An 18,697-nucleotide genomic window follows, 5' to 3' on the forward strand; every position below is an offset into this window, starting at 1 on the left:
ACAAACAAAATATAACGAAGCAGACTTTCGCCTCCGGCGGCACGATCATAAATACCGTTTAATGCACTTACACACAGAGGGCGATAGGTCTGGCAGGCTGCTGCCGTGGCTCCTCCACGAAAATCGGCAGCACTCCCCCATCGGGACTATAAAGGGAGGCGCAGGCAAAATGTTCACCACGCAGGAAGAGATTAATGGGGCGTTCAGAAAATATTACACAAACCTATACAAACGCACAACATGCACACCTCTGCAATTGCGGTCTTTCTTAGAGGGCTCCCCAATGGCACAATTATCACTGACAGACAGGCAGATACTAGAGGCTCCATTAACACTGGAAGAAATAGATAGAGCAGTGCTGTAGATGCCCAGGAATAAAGCCCCAGGAACAGATGGACTCCCAATAGAATACTACTCCACATACTCGACACACTTGAAGCTGCACTTGCTGAAAGTGTTTGAGGAGGCATGGTCTAACAAAACTCTACCTCCAATATTAAGAGAGGCAATGGTCCTCCTTAAACAAGGGCGCGACCCCTCCGACGTCAAATCCTACAGGCCATTATCCCTCCTGAACCTAGACTGCAAAATACTAGGCAAAATCTTGGCCAACATGTTGGCCCCCTTAATACACACTGTGATACATGAAGAACAAAATGGCTTCATCACAAAACGTAACACCTTCTTAAATATCCGTAGGCTCCTGGGTGTACTGGGGGACACTCCCCACGGAGGCTCATGACGAGAAGGTACTGTCGTTAGATATTGAGAAGGCATTTGATACCCTGGAGTGGGACTTCCTGATTGCCACTATGCAGGGCATGGGAATAGGGCCTACCTATATACAATGGGTATAGACACTGTACGCCAAACCACAGGCCAGGGTAAAAACAGGCGGGGTCATATCTGAGAGTTTCCCGATCACAAGAGGCACTAGACAGGGCTGTCCCCTATCCCCCTTGCTGTTTGCCATAGCAATGGAGCCACTGGCCACCCGAATACGTGCCATGCAAGAGAGATGGGGTGTGGTCAGGAGTGGGCTACACCACAGTATATCACTGTATGCAGATGATGCACTAGTATATGTGTGGAACGGAAACGAGACAATACCCTTAGTAATGTCACTCCTAACCAAGTATGGAGACCTATCGGGGCTGGTGGTGAACTGGGATAAATCGTGTATTTCCGTTAACTAGATGGTCTCCGGCAAGAAAAGAGAATGCCCCGACTGGCCGCCTGAAATGGTGTTTTGACACATTCAAATACTTGGGGGTGCATATATACCACCAAAATGAGGACCTCAGAGATGGGAACCTAGGGAGAGCACTGGCCTCTATGAAGGGATCGCTACGATTCTGGACCAAACTCCCACTGTCGCCCCTGGGCAGAGTGCCAGTGGCAAATATGCTGCTGCTGCCTAGGTTATTATATAACTTCGCGGCGCTGCCACTCTGGGTCCCCAGGAGTTTTTTTCAGAGATCTGAACGCAGTTTTACTGCAACTTATAAGGGGCAGTGGCAGTAAAAGGGTCGCACTCACCACACTGCAGCGCCTGCTCACTGTGGGTGGGCTGGGGGCTCCCAACTTTGAACTTTACTATGCTGCTGAACAACTACAGTGGATACTGAACTGGCTGCACAGACGGAGTCCATGTGGCTCCGGGCACGGCTAAATGGGGCACCACTGATCATGTGGTTAACGAACAAAATACCGAGGGGGGAACCTGGCAACCCGTTAATGGCAGTGGCGTACTCGTGCTGGCAAAGATACATACAAAAGGGCCATAAAGCACTTCCATTCTCGCCACTCCTCCCATTGGGATCGATCCCGGGTTGGGCTAATGCAGTGGGCCCACACTCACTTAAGACTTGGACCGAGGCCGGAATAACAATAGCTGGGGACTGCTTCGAAGAAGGGAAATTGATGTCGTTTGAATCCATTCAAGCCCTCACGGCAGTGAACCCTGGGCAATTTCTGTCCTACTATGCCATAAGTCACCTAATCAAACAGACGTGGGCGACGGGAGATAGGGAACCCGTGAGCTCTCTCACATTGCACCATATGCTGTAATTCGACGACCAAACAAAAAAAGTGACAAATTTGTACAAAACTCTGAATAAACCCTCTGAGCTCAATTTGGAGAAAACGAGGGACAGGTGGAATGCAGTCCTCACTGATCCGATTTCGCAAACGGATTGGCCGAAAGCCCTCTATCACACTCGGGGGGGGTATCCAGAAACCCCAGGTTCCGCTACACGCAATTCAATTACACGCACCAAACATATCTATCTCCAGCCAGGATACACCACATGTTCCCTGGGTCGACGTTTGCCTGCCCACAATGTGATGCCTCAGAAGCACACTTCTACCATTTGGTATGGGAGTGTGCTCATATATATATATATGGAATGGAGAGGAGCGGTAGAAGAGGTAGCGGAATTAACAGGTCTGACACTCGTAGCAGACCCCAAATCCTGCTTGCTAGGGTTGAGAACCAGAGAAAAGAAACACAGACATTTACATAAGTTCGTAGACCTAGCCTTTGTGATGTACAAAAGGCTGATTGCGATTAACTGGAAGGCGCCCAGGGCACCCGACCTGAAAGCTTGGCACTCCCTCACACTGTGCTGGACTCGGACAGAATCTCAGGTATTGAGCAAATTAGCATGCGCGGGAAAACAACACACGGGAAAGGAAACCTGGGAAACACCGAAAGCCTGACTAGAGGCAAAAAACGTTGAGAGGCCGCCTTGAATCAGGCGGAGACTATGTGCAGGTACGGACCCGGCCAGCACTCACTCAGCGGCAGCTTACCTAAATTATACCCGCAGAACAACATGCGGAAGTGCTGGAGGCCCACACCCTCTCACTAGAGGCCGGTATCATTTATAATTAGCACTTAGGGAGGAACACACAAACAACACGTGCATAACGTACACTATCACGCCACACTAAATAATCAGAAATAAGCTTAGCTCCCCTCCTCCCAATACAATTAATAAGTGTTATCAGGGTGCAATATCAATCAGGGCGCCTGAGTCAGGACCATTAGGTGCCACAAAGAACGCTCCTTCAAATCTGCACGGCAGTTAAATATATATACAGTAAACAATATTAAGACCAAAGTTATGTCATATGTATGGTGGGGCTTTTGTTTGTTTGTTACATTGTATATATATTTTTTGTTTTATATCTCTTGATCCTGTTGTATCCTCCTCTCTTCTGTTGTTGGGCGAGGAAGCATAGATGCAACAGATTCACATAATCCTATCAATGTAATCACATATTCATGTTGTACGGATCTGCATTAAAAATTAAATAAAATATATTAAAAAAAAAATAAAAAAATAAATAGGGAAGCTACATCCATGTAACCAACAGATCATTTTCATGCCACGGAATGTTATGTATTTTGGATAGAAAATCATTAGTGTCACGTAAGAAGGTAATTCAGTGACATAGGGGCATAAGAGAGATCTAAATAACTTGAAGCATTTTCCAATTTCGACTGATTCATACTGACAATAGGTCTACCTGGGGGATTATATTTGTTCTTATGTATTTTTAGGTAGAAAGTAAATACATGGAATTTTTGGAGAATCGATTTTTAGATATGGATATTCTTCATAGTCTATGAGACATTCTGTAAGCCAATCATCTAACAGATCTGTTGATATTGGGCTGTTGAATTAGTGCATAATTTGTCATAATGATCAATATTAGTTAATTGCCGATTGGCTTCTTTGACAAAGGCGGTAACATCGTTATTATGGATGTACAAAATTATGTCAGAGGGCTTGATGACAATAGTAGTGTTGGATTTAAGGGAATTCAGGTCTTTCCAATCATTGACAGTACAATTAGTTGATCTGGACCTCTTAAATTACCAGTTCATACGAAAGTCAATATCTCCAGCTACCAATTAGTGGAATGTATCAATCAAATTCCCGCTTGGTAGCTGGGGATTAAACTTACTGGAAGGTTTCAGGGAGCTAGTCACACAACGATTAGTTGTGAAGCCCATCTTTGCTAAAGTAACAATGTCAGTGCATGTATTCTCAACTATCTGAGATTCACCTGTGGCCCCTTCATTAATTAAGTCACTAATCATAACCTATTCTGAAGTATCACAATATTGAATCCTGAAAAAGTAACCACATTGGTTGCACTAGAATGGTGTATGACCGGTGGTTTGCTGGAAAACTGTTTCATCAAAAGAAGTTTGCGAACAAATTTGTTTAGTTCAATACGTGTCTTCACATAATCCCAGTGAATAGTTGGACAGAAACTAAGTCCTAAATTGAGAATGCATTCTTGATTAGGGGTCAAACTGATTTTAGAGATATTTACAATGATATTAGCATTGTTCAAAGCAGTATCAACATCTATTCCTTGTGTTTGTTGTCTCTTCCTCTTCCCCTGCATCGTCTTGTGCCTCCCTGGCCTCATCCTCACTGCTTGATTGTGGCGTGACCATTTGCAAGTCGCATGTCCCCTCGAAAATCCAGTTTATTCTGTATCGCCTCTTCCGCCAATGAGCTCAGATCTGAACTCTCATCAGTATGATTCGGCTGTATATTCACATCTTCTCCATTGTTCATCTTCTATTTCAATCTTAATGTGTCATATTCACGTGCAACGGTATAGATCCTCCCATGTTCATAATCCATTTTGTCTCTATTGAACTTGTGTGTCTTACGTATTTTGATATCCTCTTTTTTTCTTAATTCGTTCCTCCATTTTCACTAATAAACGTTGTACTTCTTGTTGATTGGCTACTCTTTCTAATTCTTTAGTCAACTGTTTGATAATTTTAATCTGTTCCTCCATGTGTCTTTTTGCTGGGGTGATCAAAGTGCCCATGAGTTTGATGTGTGTGTGTGTGTATATATATATATATATATATATATATTTTCATATTCACTGAAAAAACAAAGTTTACAGGGAAAGGACGTTTTAGGTTGCTTGACGTTTTACCCACACAAACCACAGAAATTCAGCACTTATACTTAACTTATGAAAGTATAAAGTTAATTAACATCATGAGTTATAGTTTCTTGAGATAAGTAGAACTATAAGCATAACAAACTGCTGAATTTCTATGTTTTTTCTGTGGGTAAAACTTCAACCTAACTAGAACATCCCTATAGCCGTTGGTTTTTCAGGAAATGTCTATTTTATTTTTTAACCTAATATAGAATTACTGTACTTCAATAGAACAACCTCTGCGCACAGCAGTGGGTGTTGGCCGCAGAGCCTGCAGCCAAACCCCATCACCCCGAATGTACCAAACCCCAAGTTGCGCTGGGTGTATTTTATTATTTTATTTGAATTCTGCTTCAGATCCGCGAATACACTGCAAACTCACACTGGAAGCCGCACCAAGCCCCGCAGTGGATCTGCAGATAGAACAAAAATACATAAATAATTGGCCCACATTTTTCCCATTTGGGGGGGCGGGGGAGGAAAATCCACGGAAAAAAAACAGATTAAAATGGCATAATATTTAGATATTTAGGTGAAAATGCCAGTTAGAACAACGTTTAAAAAAAAAAAAGAAGAAATCACCAGTTATAGTAAAGTGAGCCAACTATAACTTACGCATCACCATGAACTGCTTATGACCTCACATATTACATCACTCATGACATGTTAAATTACATCACTGAGAACACCACTAATGACGACATAAACCATAATGCTGTTCACTTTACTACAAAATGGTACAGTATTTGAAATGTAAATAAGTACAAAATGGCCTAGAACCATGTAAAGTTTTACATCAACATGTACTTCTATAAAAATCATAATACTGTAGCCCACTCTGTCTACACATAGTATCCTGATTAGATTGACAAATGCTTAGTTATCTCATCCTTCTCCATGTGCACAACTGTTTATACAGTCTACTACTTCCATACACCTAGGCCAGATTAAGTGACAAAACCACTACTACACGCAGCCTTCACCCCATGCAAAACTCTTCATGAATAGCCCACTCCTTTAAGCCACCCAAGCACTATCAGATGGTGAAACTGCTACTATGTATAGTCTTCAAAACTGTACACAGCTCTTCACTGATAGCCACTCCCTCCATGCACCTGAGCACAGCTCATCACAGAGCCCTTACTTCCTCCATATCTTTAAGTCCAATTATGTAGGCAAGACTCTACTACAGCCAGCTTCCACTATGCGTACAACTCTTCATGGAGATGGTACTCCCTTGAGACACCCAAGCCCCATTATGTTACCAAGACCCTACTATGCACACCGGTCACCCTGTGCACACCTTATGACAGTGAGGTCATACCTACCAATACCTACATACTCCCAAACTCCATTAGATGGTGAAGCTCCTACGATGCACAGCCTTTGTCCTGTGGACAAGTCTTCTTGGACAGCACACACTTTCCATAAACTGAAGTCCTGTTAGGAGGCCAACTATATTGCACATGCTTCCACTCATTAGCAATAGCTAAAACAAACCTTTCAATATCAGAAGAGTATAGCAAGCTGTCACATTTACTGGATGAGGTGATCAGTGATGCCATCAGCAATGTCCATGATGTCATTTAAGTACTCATCAATGATGTCACTTAATACGCAAACTCATAACCAGTATTTGGAGGGGCACAAGTTATAGCTGGGTCAGTAAACTAGAACTGGTGAATTTAATTTTTTTTGTTTTAGTTTAAAAGAGCAAGTTACTTACCTTCGGTAACGCTTTTTCTGGTGGATACATTAGCTACCTGTGGATTCCTCACCTAATGAATTCTCCCCATGCATAGCATTCAACGGAAACTTCTCTCTAACTCTGCACGTCGGCGAGGACGTCACAATTGCCAGACTCCACGCGGCTCTGTGTGAAGTCACTGTGGCAATAAGAGGCCCTCGCCGCCGTGCTGACGTCAGTTTACGCCATTTTTGACGTGCCTTTGAAACATACAGAAAACATCGACAATCTAAACACTTCATGATCGTAAATAATAAAACTTTATAGAAAACCTTCATATAAAAACTTTCACAAAAAGTTCCTTAAAGAGAACACACCATCATGAGCAGTTTGCAAACAAGGAAATAACCTGAATTGCAACTCTGAACAAACATACATATATAGAAACAAAGCATTTAAGGCACTGAAGTGCACACCCAAGGCGATCCTGGTATGACCAGACAGACAACGGGGAGGCGGGAGGGACCGTGAGGAATCCACAGGTAGCTAATGTATCCACCAGAAAAAGCGTTACCGAAGGTAAGTAACTTGCTCTTCTGATGGATACAACTAACTGTGTATTCCTCACCTAATGAATAGTCCCAAAGCAGTACCATCTCGGAGGAGGGTGTCCGTCTGGTCACACCAGGAATTCCTGCAGCACAGATTGCGCAAAATGGCCATCCCTCTGCACCTCCGAATCCAGACAATAATGCTTTACAAAGGTGTGGAGGGAAGACCAAGTTGCAGCCTTACATATGTCCGCCACCGGAACACCTCTGGCCAAAGCCGATGAGGTTGACTTGGCCATGGTGGAATGGGCTCTGATCCCCTCAGGAGGATCTTTCTTCACCAATGAATAACATTTTTATACAAAGAACGACCCACCTGGAGAGCGTTCTCTTGTGGACGGCCTTGGCCTTCCTCTTCCCCGCGTATCCGATAAAGAGTTGTTCATCCAACCGTAACTCGTCCTGTCGATATAAAAGCTGAGACCCCTCCTAGGGTCCAGACAATGGAGTCTTTCCTCCTCCTTAGATGGGTGCGGAGGAGGGTAGAACGACGAGAGAGCTATAGACTGTCCCAAGTGAAACGGAGACACTACCTTGGGGAGGAAAGCCGCCCTGGTCCTCAAAACCACCTTGTCCTTGTGAAAAGTCGTGAAAGGCAGGTGAACAGAAAGGGCCTGCAGTTCACTAACACGTCTAGCCGTCTAGCCGACGTAATGGCTGTCAGAAACACAGTTTTGAAAAACAAATACCTCAAGGGACAAGAATGAAGCGGCTCAAAGGGGGAGCCCATCAAAAAAGTCAACACTAGATTCAGGTCCCACTGCGGCATGGTGGGATGAAATCTATTAGTAAGCCCCTTCAAAAATCGTAAAACCAAAGAAGATTTTAATAAAGAGGGTTGATCTGGAAGACATTAGAAGGCCGAAAGATAGCCTTTAACAGTGGCCACAGCACAACCGCGCTGAGCCAACAACAATGCAAACAACAAAACATCTGAAAGATGGGCACTTAAGGGATCTTTTTTCCGCTCTCCACACCAACGAACGAATTTAGCCCACCTACTCGCATAGATCGATTTGGTGGAGTGTCGCCTGGCCAATAAAAGAACATCCACCACCTCTGGTGGGAGAGAAAAAGCACTCGGGTTGCCCCGCTCAATCTCCAGGCATGAAGGGGCAGGCTCTAGAGGTGGGGGTGTAAAACCTGCCCCTGCAACTGCGAGAGGAGGTCTGCCCTGAGCGGGAGACGGAGCGGAGGGCACAGCAAGAGTTGAAGGTCTGCATACCATACCCTTCGTGGCCAATCTGGAGCTACGATAATGACTTGGGCCCTGTCTTGCCAAATCTTCCTCAAAACCCGAGGAATCAAGGGTATGGGGGAAACGCATAAAGCAGCTGGTTGCCCCAAGACATCTGAAACACGTCCCCTAATGCTTCTTGCATCGGATACTGAAGGTGGCAGAACGACGGACAGTGCGTGTTTTCCCGAGTGGCAAACAGGTCTATCTGGGGAAAACCCCACATCCAAAAGAGGTGAAGAATGAGATCCAGATGCAGACGCCACTCATGGTTATCTGAGAAGAAGCGACTGAGTCTGTCCGCCCTTATGTTTTGGGCCCCGGCCAGATGGTTTGCTACTACGCAAAGCCGATGGTCCCGAGTACAGGACCAGAGTCGTAGAGCCTCTCTGCAAAGAAAGTACGACCCTACACCCCCTTGCTTGTTGATATACCACATCGTGGTTGTGTTGTCCTTCAGGATCTGAACCGACTGACGGCGAAGGGAAGGGAAGGGAGGAAGGAAGGCCATGAGGGCCAAACGAATCGCCCGCAGTTCAAGCAGATTGATATGAAACCTCTGCTCTACTGGAGACCAACGACCCTTGATCTCCTGATCCTCCAGATGAGCTCCCCATCCTAAAGGTGGAGGCATCCGTTATCACTATGGTCACCGGAGTTGGCAGCGGAAACGGCTTTCCTTGAGAAAGGTTGCCTTCCGCAGCACACCATAGAAGATCCGCTGCAGTGTCTCTGGAGATCTTTATCGACTCCCCGAGATCTCCTCTGTGTTGAAACCACTGCCTGCGGAGGCATCACTGAAGAGCCCTCATATGCCAGCGTGCATGAGTGACCAACAGAATGCAAGAAGCGAACAGGCCGAGCAGACGAAGGACATTGACGACTGTAATTACCGCTGCTTCTTGAAACATTGGAACCAACGCCTGAATGTCCTGTATCCGCTGTGGCGGAGGAAAGGCCCGATTCAATGTTGTGTCCAGTATTGCCCCTATGAACAGGAGGCGTTGAGAGGGCTCTAGGTGAAACTTGGGCACATTTATTGAAAAACCCAGAACGAACAACAACTGGGTTGTCAGCTGCAGAGGACGCAACACAAGCCCCGGAGACTCTGCTTTTATCAACCAATCGTCCAGGTGAGGGAATACTGCTACTCCCTTCCTCCCGAGGTGTGCTGCAACAACCGCCATCACCTTCGTGAAGACCCGAGGTGTGGAAGTAAGACCAAAAGGCAGGACCGCAAACTGATAGTGCTGCGACCCTACCTCAAACCGGAGATACTTCCTGTGCGACTTGAGAATGGGAATGTGAAAATAAGCATCCTGCATGTCGACCGACACCATCCAATCCTCCTTGTTCAATGCCAAAAGCACCTGTGCCAAAGTCAGCATTTTGAATTTTTCCTGTTTGAGGAACCCTCCGGTCCAAATTAGGTCTCAGATGACCATCTTTTTTGGGGATCAGGAAGTACCTGGAATAGCACCCCTGACCCCTCTCCTGCTCCGGCACCAATTCCACTGCGCCCTTCAACAATAGGCAGAGAACCTCCTGTTCTAGCAACAGGAGATGATCTTCTGAACAAAAAGAAGGACGGGGAGGGAAGGGAGGAGGAATCTCCCAAAAGGGAAGAGCATAACCTTTTCTTACCACACTGATGACCCAGGAATCTGATGTTATGGACTCCCATATGGGAAGAAAAAGAGACAGCCTCCCCCTATCGGAGAGACATGGGAGACAATGGCAAGAGGACTAGGGCTGCTTTCCTTGTGGTAACCCTCCAGAGGAAGAGGAAGAGGAAGGGTGCTGCTGCTGGGTGGCCCCTTTTGTACGGACTCTACCCCGCCCCCTAAGCAATCTATAAGGGAGGCTCGAAGACTGCTGCCCCAGCTGCTGTGACCTCCCACGAAAGGAAGCCCCTCTACCAAAAACTCGCAGCAGTCTGAATGACCGAAATGTGGGTGGAAGCAGCCTGCAGACCCAAAGACCCAGCAGTGGCCCTACATTCTTTAAAGCGCTCTACCGCAGAGTCTGCTTTTGATCCGAATAGTTTTGCCCCATCAAAAGGCAAATCCAATAGCGTGGCCTGGATGTCAGAAGAAAAACCAGAATTGCATAGCCACGCATGACACCTGGTGGCAACGGAAGTCCCCATGGCTCTTGCAACAGTCCGTGGTATCCAGCTCTGACTGGATAACTTGCGTAGCTGCCGCCTGAGCATCCGAAAGAAGGCTATGCAAGTCCTGGGGCATGTCCGGAAGAACAGTCTTCGCGGCATCCATTACAGCATGTATATACCTGCCAAGAATACAAGTAGCATTGGCAGATTTCAGCACCATGCTGCATGACGAACACACCTTCTTGGCCGATTGGTCCATCCGCTTGGATTCCCAGTCCGATGGGACTCCCGGAAACGAACCAGGGGCCGATTTCGAAGAGCAAGATCCTTGCACCACTAGACTCTCTGGTGAAGGGTGTTTTGATAAAAACTCCGGGTCCCCAGGCGCAGACCTATAACGCCTGGCCACTGATCTACTAACCGCCGAAGAGGTGACAGGCTTCTTCCACACCTCTTCAATTGGTTCCATTAGGGCCTCAATAAAAGGTAAAAGAGGATCCGCCATGGCTGTAGCAGGATGCAAAACTTCCGTCAACAGATTGGACTTAACCTGTGCCGTAGGTAAAGGAAGTTCCAAAAAAGTTGCAACCTTCCCAATCACTGAATGGAAAGTGGATGCCTCCTACATATATTCTCCTGGGGAGGCCAGATCCCATTCTGGAGACTTGTCAAGGAATAGTTGCCAATATTCTCTTTCTTCCAGCAACCTAAGAGCCTTTCGTCGAGACCTCAACTTGGCCTCCAGCCACGGCATCGACATGGAGTACAATGACGTCGGTGAATGGCGCCGGGAAGGCGTCATGATAGGATTTCCGGATCCACCCGATGTCGCTGATGGATCCATCGGCGCCATGGACAAGGCTCCTGCATCCAAGGACGCCATCCGACCTCTAGTCTTCATCTCCTCAGACAATGGCGTCGAAGGTCTCTCCCTCGACGTCGAGGGCTGCGCTGCCGGCAGAGGTGCTTGACCAGCGTCTCCAGGCGAACAAAAAGGCATAAACGGCATCGGCTTGTATGGAGCCGGAATGCCCAGATTGAATGCCAGGGGACCGGTGGGGCCAGCAGGCGCACCACCTCCCGGAGCCATATTTTGAAATATGGCAAACATGGCATTAAGAAATGCCGCCGGATCCGTACCCGGAGTTGGGAACGAAGGATAACCTTGCGGAGCTGGCACCGGGCTGGACTCCTGGGTGCCTGGATGTACCGGAGAAGCCAGATGACTCGGAGGCTTGACGACCTCGAAGCCTGACGGCAGCGGGGACGTTTGTGGTGTCACAGGCTGTAGGGACACCGTCGGACTCACTTCCCAAGACTTGCGGCGCCGAGTCGACAGTCACGGTGACGCCGCTTCTTAGGAGATGACTTTCCTCATTCGATCCATGGTACCGCTTCCTCTCCTTCTTTGACTTAGCCAAAAATAGCTTTGCCTCACGCTCCTTCAGCGCCTTCGGATTCATCTTCTGACAGGAGCCGCATTCTTGGACGTAGTGATCCGAACTGAGGCACCACAGGCAGTCGTTGTGAGGGTCAGTCACCGACATCCGACCTCCACACTCTCGACAGGGCTTGAAACCTGATTTCTTTGGAGCCGACATCGAGAAAAAAACAAAGTATCCCCTCCGAAGAGCGAACGATACAGGTAGCCAGAAAAGTAACTTATCGAAGGCCCGGAAAAAAGGGAACTGACGTCAGCACAGCGGTGAGGGCCTCTTATTGCAACGACGACGGAGCCGCGTGGAGTCGGGCAATTGTGACGTCCTCGCCGACGTGCAGAGCTAGAGAGAAGTTTCCGTTGAATGCGACGCATGGGGAGAATTCATTAGGTGAGGAATCCACAGGTAGTTGTATCCATCAGAATGTTATGTTTTAACAGAAAGTTTCACTTAACTATAACGTCACTTTAACCTTTGGGGGGTAGGAGAGAGAAAAAGAGAGAGAAAATATTCCTTTGCAACCATTGTTGTGCGAGATTTATGGACCAGAACAATCCTTCTGGCTTTGCGTTCCACGCCCGAAGAGCAGTAAGCACCTTAGCTATAATTAGGTCAGAGTTTTCACAGGAATAAGCATTTTTGTTTCTTCAATAGTTATCAATTAAGTTTATTTCAGATACAAATACCTTTAGAAACACATAATAAAAATCACAAAATTACAACTTCTTTGTCCTTGCCCACATACACACAAAAGATTTGGACACACTGTGAATGATTACTCCATTTGTACTGGTTCTTAGAATTCCTAAACCTTGTAAGTGCTATTTAATCTGCAACATGCGACAGACACATAATATCCATATCTTATGTGGAGCAACAAATGCACAGAAAAAGAAAAAAATTGCGATATTGATCAATTTCCATTTTGCTAACAGGACATCTATCATTATCACAGAGATTCTTGCCCCATCTTATACAAAAAGCTAATCGGTGGTAAAATCTCATACCTGAAATTGGCATAAAGTTGCATAGCCATTGGACACCCAAGGTTATCAAAGAAGGGCTCAAATGGGGATATACATTTAGGGTCTAAAATCCTATCTGATAGATTCCCAGGTTAACATTTGTGCAACACACATTTCTATGAAAAAAGTCAAAATATGTATTTTAAAAAGCGTAGATTGTATAACACTGGTTATATCATCCATGGACTGCTTTGATTGCAATTATTCTTTAAGAGCTGTACTATACGAGCCAAGCTCATCTGTATGCCACAATCTATGCAAATACATAAGAGGTCTTAATTTTACAGTGTGGGTGATCCGATATTCTCAAAAATCAATATGCAGTGGGAGATTGGGAGCACTCGGTTAAGTTCACTAATGATTCCAAAAATTTATTTTTCCAGCAGTTAACTTAGTATCCTTTGCATATCCCTACGGCGCCACCCAATATAAAGTTATCCCCCTAGATTTGATGATATATATTTCTACGGCCAATGAGCGCATTTGTGTTCTCAATTTTGTTTTCTTAAACAGTTTTGGGATTGTTATAGACTGATATTGCAGCTTTACTACATTTTATATTAATCTGTGGCAGCCAAGACACGTTACTTGCCACCTTGTGTCAAGATACTCAAAATTTGATTCAAAATTTGTGACACAGTCATTTCATGAACAGCTTTTATGACAACCCTGTGCTGTTTATAAGGGCTGGATGATATGGATTTTTGTTTTAGTGAATTTAGCTCCAACCCTTGACTGGCAGAGAACATCATAAAATGATTGGCCAAAGCATGCAATCCAGGGGGAGTTTGAGATGAAGAGCATGTCATCCGCAAATAACAGCACCAGCACTTTTAATACACCTATGTTTGGGGCATCTCTATAACTTTGGGAAGCAACAATGAATGTAAAATATTTTGTAAATGGATCCTAGAAGGACCTTTGTTGTTCTTATATGTAATGGACACTGTATTTCTCAGGCTTAAGGGTTGCTTCTGTAGCTTTCACAATAACTCCTGGCTAAAGCTGTAGCCTTCCAACATAATGAGGTCAGTGCTTTGGGGACCCCTCCCGGACCAACAAGACCGTAACCCGCGAGACAGACCTATTCTTTGCACACAAGCATAATACGCATTCGCCCAGGACAACAAAAATCATCAACAGGCATCCAGACACGGTTGCAGCTGGGGCACTCATGGCAGGGGTAAAAATGTGTCACCATGCAAGTGACTTTTCCACCCCAACATTATTGCTTCAAGAGGATCCAACAGAGCTATGTACTGGCTAAGCCTGTGGATTTCAATGGTTTGTTCCACCCCTATTTTTTAGGTGTACCTCTATAAGCACATATTCTTGAGCTACGTTTGTCTGTCAAATTGCACCACCAACCAACCAAGTAAGGGATAGTGCACTCCCATGCAATTTTTCAATCGGGTATATACAATAAATGCTGCATGAAACACACTAATCTTCTCTCATGCTTTTATCAAATTTTACTACATAAAAGCAGTGTCAGATTTGCCGCAGACCCTCTTAACCTAACATTCCCACATAAGTCAAATTGCAAGCACACAGCTCACCAACAGGACAAACATCGACCCGTAATCAATGAGATAGTAAATCACAAATTAGTGGCTATTGTGTATTATACAAATGCTATAGAGATGCAAGCTAATACAACATATTATGGATTGTGGGTATAAGAGTCACTGTACTTATGGGGAAATCAACCTGTTAGGAACTATAGGCCAGGGAGAAAAGATAGGCAAAATTGCACCTTGACAATCGATCAAAGGGCTTTAACCCCTACTGTGCCGCGGTTAAGATGATCACCTCGTCCTGCACCCGACCCACGGGGAGCACTAGCACTCCCCCATGGGCCCCCCACTCACACCCACAGCGCGCCTACTTCATCAAGTATTGCCGAGGACACGCTGGAAGCCATTTGCTTCCAGCGCGTCAAGGGAAGAGGACGTCAAACAGGTGAGTCCTTCCCTTTTTGGGGGTTTGGAGGGGAAAACAGACACGGGGGAAAGGAAAGGGTTTTTCCTTTCCCCGTGCCTGTTTTCAGTGGATTCCTGCTCCAGGAATCCCCACTAGGCACCAGGGATTCTTTATAATGGGATTTAGGGGAGCGACTCATTGGTGGCTATTTTTATTTCGCTATTTCGGCCCCCCCCCCGGGGGCAGATCGGCAGATTTTTTGGCTGATCTGCCCCCAGGGGGAGCCGAAAACCACTAGAATTTTTACCACACATGCTGGTTCGATTTGGCACGAGGGTGAGTGATGGTTCAGTAGATCAAATTTTATTAACAAGAGATTTCACAAAAGTGAAATGCACTGTTAATAACTGAAAGGCCAAAAAACTGAACCTATGACTCACAGCTCGTGAGCTGTAAAGCCACGGCAAGGCACCAACCACTTTACAGTCCATTCACACACTTTTCATACATGACATGCACAAGACCATTCACGCCGCCAGCCACGGGCCCAGCACATTCCAACACTCGCTTCGACAGACCGCGCCAGTCAAGGGCCCATCACTTTCATACGCCCACATGCCTGATACAGCAATCACACCAGCTGATGAGTGTGTGGACTGGCGTTTGGCTGGCACCGCCAGCCAAGCGCCACCCCACACACACCGCCAGCCAAGCGCCACCCCACGCACACTGCCATCATTTCTTTTTTTGTTTATAAACAACAAAGAAACTACTAACTAATTATAAAATAAGTACAAAACTACAAACACAAAAGCTCTAACTAAATACATGACAGTAATGCCAACCGTGAAACAGAACATATGAAAATATAAAAGAGGCAGTTTACGCTAACGATATTTCCCAAAAGATTTTCCTGGTGTGGTAATGTCTAAAACAGCCTGGCACGCACAGCCCAGGCTTTGAAGGGCAATCGGGGCAGTACATCAGGCTCTCCCTCTGGATTGCTCTCCAGGCACATACTCTACATTTCTTTGTGGGCAAGTCTTTTTTGGGAGTGGGAGGAATGTGACCTGGAAAGTGCCGATCTTTCAGTCTAGCCACATCCTCCACCACTTCAACTCTAGGAACTCTTGCCTGTTCCACCACAATAAGGCTCTCTATCACTGACTCCTGAAATTTAACCAATGTCATCCTTGACTCAGGTGAACAATCCTTGAACACAATAAAAGCATTAAAAGTTGCCAAATGAAGTAAATGTAGGGCCAACTTTTTATACCATACGTAAGACTTACGAAGAGCAGTGTAAGGTTCCAACCTCTGATCTACTCTATCAACACCACCCATGTGCCTATTGTAGTCCAAAATGCACGCAGGTTTGCGCATTTCTGCAACCTGAACCCAAAAAGTCACAGGGGAAGTACTCTCATCATGGATAGTAGATAGCATGAACACATCCCTCCTGTGACAATTTTCAGAGCTAGAAGCTCATTATTTCGCAAGGCACTGCACTGTGCCCTCTCACGCTCTTTACAGACAAGCTCCCTTGGATAGCCTTTCTGGTTGGAATGGATTGTGCCATAAGCAACAGTGCCCACTCTAAACAACTCCTTGAACAACTGCACTCCAGTGTAGAAATTATCTACGTACAAATGGTGACCTTTGTTAAACAGTCGTCCACCAAGTTCTCACACAATTTTTTCGCTAACTCCAAAAGTGGCCGGACAACCAGGAAGGTCAATACTGGAATCCCGGCCAGTGTAGACCCGGAAATTATACACATATCCTGTACTGCTTTCTGACAGCATGTACAATTTAATCCCATTCCGTGCCCTCTTACTAGGAATGTAATGCTTAAAAACTAAACGCCCCTTGAAAAGGACCAAAGACTCATCCACACTTATCTCTTTGCCTGGAACAAAGACCTCTGAAAACCGATCTACAAAATGATCAAGGACAGCCCTAATCTTAAATAGACGGTCACAATCAGGGTGATCTCGTGGCAAGGCTAAAGCATGGTCTACAAAATGCAGCATACGAAGAAGAAGCAAATAGCGATTACGTGTCATAGTTGCAGGAATTATAGCCGTTGCCATCAAGGGACTAAGAGACCAATAAGAAGCCAGTGACGGCTTCCTGTTCAACCCCATCAAAAAAGTTAAACGTAAAAACTTTTTAATCTCTTCCAGATATTTGGGAACCCACTGAGTAGCTCTAGACTGAGGCCTAAGTCTGGCAGCATTGTCCCTCAAATATTGCTCCGCATACACATTAGTCTGCGCCACAATCTCTTCCAAAAATACATCGTCCATAAACAAGTGAAAGAAATAGACAGGCAAAAAGTTTTCCGTATTGACTCTACACCCTGGGAGACCAGTAAATGCAGATAACTGTGGCTGCTCCATGTTTGGGGCAATCCAGGTGTCAGGTCTTCTAATGGGAAACCCTTCAGCCCCGGGCTGCTGCACTCTTGGCACATCAATGTCCTCCTCTAAAACAGGCCCTTCATCTGAGAGTAGCTTCCTTATCAGAAGAATACTTGCCAAAGAGGAGAATGGGGGGTGCACCCTGCACAAAAAAAAACAAAGGGAACCAAAAAAATAATATCTGACATCTTGGTGCATTCTGCCTTGGAGGCTGATCTGCCTCGAAGGTGGGCAGAAATGGCCATCACTAACGTGCCCCACTTTGGGGGGGGGGGGGGGGGGCAACCCTTGCCAAAGGTACTGCCCCCCCACCACAAAACACACACACCCCTTGGGGGCAGATGGGTGTAAAACAATTGGCCATTCTGCCCCCAAAGAGGGCAGAAATGGCCAACAGCTCTGTGCCCCCTTTAGGGGGCGACCCTTGCCAAAGGGGGCACCTCCAGCACTAAACAAAAAACGGGAACAAAAAAATCCCTGCCGTATTGGTGGTTTCTGCCCTCCTTGGGGGCAGATGGGCCTACAAAAATAGGCCCATCGGCCCCGGGGGGACGGAGATGGCCAATACGAAATTTCCCCCCTTTGGGGGGGGGGGGGTGACCCTTGCCCAAGGGGTGCCCTCAAACACACACCACACAATCCCTGGCACCTAGTGGGTTTCGACCCCCCTCCGGGGGCTAGATCGGCCCAAAACATGGCAGATCTAGCTCCAGGGGGGGCCGAAACATATTTAAAAAAGTATTGCCCCTGGGTCAGCGACCCTTGCCCAAGGGGTCGCTGCCCAAAAACAAAGAAAATAAATTCCCGGGGGCAGATCTGCCGAAAAATCTGGGGAAGGGGGTGTAATAGGATTTTTTAAAAATAGCCCCCAATGGGAGCGGCCCTTGCCCACGGAGTCGCTCCCAAAAAACATAACCAATATAAACTCCCTGGTGTCTAGTGGTTTTCGGCTCCCCCTGGGGGCAGATCAGCCAAAAAAAAAAAAAAAAAAAAAAAAAAACGCCCGATCTGCCCCCGGGGGGGCCGAAATAGGAAAAAGAAATAGCCACCAATGGGTCGCTCCCCTAAATCCCATTATAAAGGATCCATGGTGCCTAGTGGGGATTCCTGGAGCAGGAATCCACTGAAAACAGGCACGGGGGAAAGGAAAAACCCTTTCCTTTCCCCGTGTCTGTTTTCCCCTCCAAACCCCCAAAAAGGGAAGGACTCACCTGTTTGGCGTCCTCTTCCCTTGACGCGATACTTAATGAAGT

At 46.2% G+C, this 18,697-nt stretch overlaps 1 protein-coding gene across 1 annotated transcript in view; it reads right to left on the bottom strand.

Annotated features, from left to right (window-relative positions):
• The window catches only part of USP4 (ubiquitin specific peptidase 4), a 789,752-nt gene that overhangs the window by 709,105 nt on the left and 61,950 nt on the right, over window positions 1-18,697 (bottom strand). The gene's annotated exons all lie outside the window — the stretch shown is intronic.

This window comes from Pleurodeles waltl, chromosome 9 (genome assembly GCF_031143425.1).
Source record: "Pleurodeles waltl isolate 20211129_DDA chromosome 9, aPleWal1.hap1.20221129, whole genome shotgun sequence".
Taxonomy (NCBI): domain Eukaryota; kingdom Metazoa; phylum Chordata; class Amphibia; order Caudata; family Salamandridae; genus Pleurodeles; species Pleurodeles waltl.